The sequence below is a fragment of the Microtus ochrogaster genome, chromosome 2, assembly GCF_000317375.1.
Source record: "Microtus ochrogaster isolate Prairie Vole_2 chromosome 2, MicOch1.0, whole genome shotgun sequence".
Lineage (NCBI taxonomy): Eukaryota > Metazoa > Chordata > Mammalia > Rodentia > Cricetidae > Microtus > Microtus ochrogaster.
Genome location: NC_022010.1, coordinates 42,200,712 through 42,205,840, shown reverse-complemented (window position 1 = coordinate 42,205,840; position 5,129 = coordinate 42,200,712). Strand labels below are relative to the sequence as shown.

Here is a 5,129-nt window from a genome sequence, read left to right as displayed (position 1 = left end):
AGTGAAACATGCCAGACAACAAAGGACGATATTGCGGGATTCTGTCCACACAGGTCACGCAGGTTCCTGAGTCAGAGACATTAGGTAGAATGGGTACTGGCAGCTGGGACAGGAGCGGGAAGGAATCAAAAGTATTTGTTTTTTTAGTTTTTGTTTGTTTGTTTTTTAGGGGTTTTTCAAGACAGGGTTTCTCTGTAGCTTTGGAGCCTGTCTTGAACTAGCTCTGTAGACCAGGCTGGTCTCGAACTGTCTTTGCCTCCTGAGTGCTGGGATTAAAGGCATGCGCCACCACTGCCTGGCTATCAAAAGTATTTGTATGGTGGATAAAGTTACATTCACTTTAGGATGATGAAAATTCTGGGAATGGACACAGAGATGACAACATGCCTAACAGTTGTATACTTAAAACTAATAATAATTACTATTACTTTATATTATTATAATAAATTCAGTTATGCATTTTACCACAATAAAAATACCAAATGTGTCTGATTCAAAGGAAATGTAATCAGTCTCTTTTAATAACAAGGACATTAAAAATCTTTAAAATTATAGCTTTTTCTAGTAATCATTATCGCATGCTTCAGCAACAAACTGAGTAAAACATTACAAAAATTCAAAGCATCCCTGAACTTTAATCTCAAAATTCTATACATGTAACAGAAACTCACAACTTTTCCCCTTTCTAATCTCATGTTTTGTTACCAAGGAAAAAAATATTTTAATATTTTATTCAATCCAGCTATAGAAGTGTGACACAAGATTTACTTCTCTAAATTTCAGTAAGAAGCCAGGAAAATCTAAGTTTATTTCAGTCCAAACACAATGTTTCAGCAGAATGGTATTTAGTAAGAAATGCTAGCACTCAAAAGTCTTGTGTTCTTTAATAACTGCTTCAGGCCATCCCACACGGTGACATCATCTTTACCAAATAAAGGCCATTATGCAATAGCCACACACTGTATCATCACTTGGTATGTGAACATTCACTACTGTGGATGGAAGACGGCCTGAGACTATCACGAACACTCTCTATATGGGGTATTCTTTTCAACGCTGAGCAACTTCATAAGAAACAGTTATACAAACTTCCAAGAACTTCTAAAACACACAGTTCATTATTAAATCAACTAAAAACAAAATCCCTAAGGAAGGACAAGTACTTAGAGTGCCATATCAAAGCAGTACGGCCACATAACAACCACAGCACTGCTCAGACTGCTCCCGCAGCCCAATTATCAAACAGAAGGAACACAAAGTCGCCTGTGTTGAATAAAGATAACTTGATGACGATGATTGTCACACTTTTGAAACTTTCTCTATTAATTTGCCAGACTGTAGAAGTACTTTATGCTTACATATTTCATTTTTGCTTTCAACCACTATGCCATTCCTTGATAATTTTGAGGTAGAAAGCAAGTAAAATTAATTTTTGTTTATTAACATTAACCCATGAAAGTTAAAACAACAGTATTTCACTTGTATATATCACTTATACAAACTTGTGAATTATTTTTTAGATTCATTTTTAATTAAAAATCAAAGCTATAAATTTATATAATTTTAAATGTTAGTTACTTTTGCTTCTGGACAGATATCATTTTCCTTATTCCATCTGCTTAATACAACTAAATTCCGAAATATCATACATAAAACAGACATGAGAAGACTCTGAAAGATTAAAAAGCAGGGACCTCACAAGACAGCAGCAGCAAGTTCCGTGGGTTGTTTTGTTTCGCTGTTGTTGTTTTGCTTACTTATGCTGTTTTGTCCTGAGCAACACATTCCTGACATGGAGCTCAAGTTGCCCAGTTGGCACCCCAGAAACACCAAGTCACAGTGACAAAGAAAACAAGGTGGGTGGGGCAGCTGTTAGAGCACTGGGAAAATGCTTCAGTGAGCAATCATAAACTCCCTTGGAACACATGAAGAACAGAAAGCCTCATCAAAGAAATGGAAACTGTCAGAAAGAAATGAGATTAAAGCAAAAACAAATGGAAACTGAACTGAAAAAATAAACCAACTGAATGAAACAAGCACACCCAACGGATGGGCTAACAGCAGGGTGGAGGGTACAGAAGAAGGTGGGGGCCAGAGATGGCTCAGTGGTTAAGAGTGCTCGCTAGTGGCTCTAGTAGAGGACCTAAGGTCAGTCCCCAGCAGCCATGTCAAGTGGCTTACAACTACCTCTAACTCCAGCTCCAGAGGGATCACAGGCTTCAAGCCCCCAGGGCACCCACACTCATAGGCACAAATACACATAAAAATAAATCTTAGAAAAAAAGCAATGGAATGAAATGTAGAACACTAGAAATTCTCCATTCAGAACAAAAGACAGAAAGTAGGAAAAAAATGAGCAGAGTCTAAAAAAAGCTGTAGAACTAAAGCAAAACTCTAAGAGTCCTCACGCTATTAGCATTCTGTGAGAACAGGAGGGTGGGCCTGGAAAAGCCACCAACTGAGAGCTTCCTCAGTTTGGAAGCAATAAATTTAGAGACTCGAGGCAATGAGGAAACCCCAAATTTTAAAAAGAAGAAAAATGACATTAAGATATGTCATATCTAAACATCCGAAAGCTGAAGATAAAAAAAAAATCTTGAAAACGAGAAAGAATAGAAATGACAGTAAATACCACACTGTGAACCATGAAGACAGAAAAAGTGGGGCATCTTTGAGATGCTGAAAGAACAATTGCTCCCTCAGAACTGCATCTAGAAAAAAAACCTTCAGGGATAGAAGAAGGAAATCAATGTATCTTCAGATGAAGAAAAACCAAGAGAACCTGTGGCCAGCATAGCTAATCTAAAAGGATGACTAAAACAGCAGCTCTCTAAACAGAAAGGAGAACTGAAATAAAAGAACAAACGGTAAAACAGTAAGAAGGAACAGAGCATATAGCTTGCCAGGGCTGCTATAATAAATACTACAACGTTCTCCTGACTCTACCTTTAAAAGCCAGGAATAGTGCACACATCAGTAATCCCGACACTCAGGAGGTGGAGGCAGGAGGGCAGAGGTCAAAGTCACCTTCCAAGAATAGTACACACGAGCTAGAGGCCAGCCTAAGCCACGTGAAACTATCTCAAACAAACCAGAACTGGGGATACAGCCTGGCTAGCAGAGTGCTTGCCAACACTGTGGAGACAAAGACAAGAGGATCAGAAGTTGAGGGAAATCCTCAAACTACACAGCAGGTTACAAGTCAGACTGGGCTACAGGAGGCAGTCTTTAAGAAACGGCAGGAGAAGGATATCAAGTCTAAGTGTTTGGAATGATTGTTCTTGTTTTGTTACCATACTACTGTTTTTTCCAGAGCACCTTTATGTTACACACTGCTCTGTCTTTGGTACCACAGATGTTTTCAGTTCAGCACGTCATTAAAAACAAATTTAGAGCTCAGGATAATTCTCTGAGATAAATTTTGTTGTAGTTCTGAATTTATTTTTTATTTCTCTAGATAAATTTCCTTATAACTTTTTTTTCATAGTCCAGTTTTGGAAATATGTACTAAAATCTTTTTATCAGCCCACATACATTTTTCAGCATCCCACTCAGAGGATATATGGAAAGAATGGCTATGAAAAAGAAATCGGCTGTTTTCAAGCATGACTGATTTTCTAAGCAAATGTACATAAATTAATAATGTCCAAAAGCAGGTGACTCATGAGCTGGGTGTGTTAGCATATGTTCACAATGACAACGCCCATTACTACAATCATGTAAATACTGCAGCAAAGCATGAGATTACTACTTGATAGAACCACAACTAACAGGGAGCCTAAAAATAACTAAAAATAAAGGGCTATTGACAACTGTAAAAAGAAAATCCCCACAGCCAGGGAGATGACAATGGGTAAATGCACCTACCAGGATAGAGGATCTGAGTTCAAACCCCAGGACCCACGTGGTAGTGATGTGAGATTCCCCTCTGTATGTTGTGAATACCATTGGTTAATAAAGAAACTGCTTTGGGCCTATAGCAGAGTTATAGGGGAACAGAGCTAGGTAGAAAAAACTGAATGCTGGGAGAAAGGAGGTGGAGTCAGGGAGAAGCCATGGAGCTGCCACTGGAGACAGATGTGCTGAAACTTTGCTGGTAGATCACGACCTCATGGTGATACACATATTAATGCAGATGGGTTAAATTAAGATGTAAGAGTTAGCTAATAAGAAGCTAGAGCTAAGCAGTATATTATTTAATATAGTTTCAGTATGATTATTTCAGGGCTAAGTGGCCTAACTAGTGGCCTCTTCCAACATGGTAGAAGGCGAGAAATGACTACACATACACATACACACTTGCAAGTGCATGCATGCACGTGCGCGCACACACACACACACGCACACCTCATTGCCGCCTCCTCAATAGAAAAAAGAAAAAAATAATGGAAAACCCTTAACACACACACACAAAAATCAAGGTAAAATAAAAAAGTACCATTTAGGACAGAAATAAATCATGCAATAGAAAAAATAAATGCCTTCAACAGGCACTCTGGGAAAACACAATACCACTTAAAAGTAATAACTCACTCAGTAGAACAGTAAGTGCCTAATATATACTAGGGCCTGGGCTCTAGCAATATAAAAAAAGAAAGAAAAAGTAGGAGGTAGAGGCAGGAGGATGACTACAAGTTTGAGGCAAGCCTGGATGCCATGGTGAATTCCAGGACAACCAGATCACATAGTAAGACTTTATTTCAAAAAGCCCAAATTGAAAAAAGAAAAAAAAAACTGCCGAGCACATAAAAATAATGGCACCTTTGTTCCTTTGTTCCATATGGCTGTAATCTCAAACTGCAAACGTTTTTATCAGGCAGACACTACACCGATGAGAATGCTGTTTAAGAAGGTCAGTGTTACTGAAAGCTAAGCTTACATTTGTTTGAACTCAAGGTCAATGCAAAAATATTCCAACTCTTGTGTACAAATCACTATCTTATACATGATTATAAAATGTATATCAGAAGGTTGTGGGATAAACCTTGTAATCCCAGCACTGGGGAAGCAGAAACATGAGGATCACAAATTCTAGGCCATTCAGGGCTACATGGCAAGTTTCATGCCAGGAAGGGATACACAATTGAGACCCTGCTTAAGAAATATAAGGCCGGGCGGTGGTGGCGCAC

The 5,129-nt window shown here is 38.5% G+C and overlaps 1 protein-coding gene across 8 annotated transcripts in view; it reads right to left on the bottom strand.

Moving 5' to 3' along the window:
• Positions 1 to 5,129, bottom strand: part of Lrch3 (leucine rich repeats and calponin homology domain containing 3) — a 111,974-nt gene that overhangs the window by 90,495 nt on the left and 16,350 nt on the right. The window contains exon 1 of one of the 8 annotated variants that reach the window (XM_026785701.1): positions 1,695 to 1,847. The exons of the other annotated variants lie outside the window; for them this stretch is intronic. The gene's annotated coding sequence lies outside the window, so the exon portion shown is untranslated. Of the gene's footprint in view, positions 1 to 1,694; positions 1,848 to 5,129 lie in introns of those variants that run through there. 8 annotated transcript variants of the gene reach the window in all.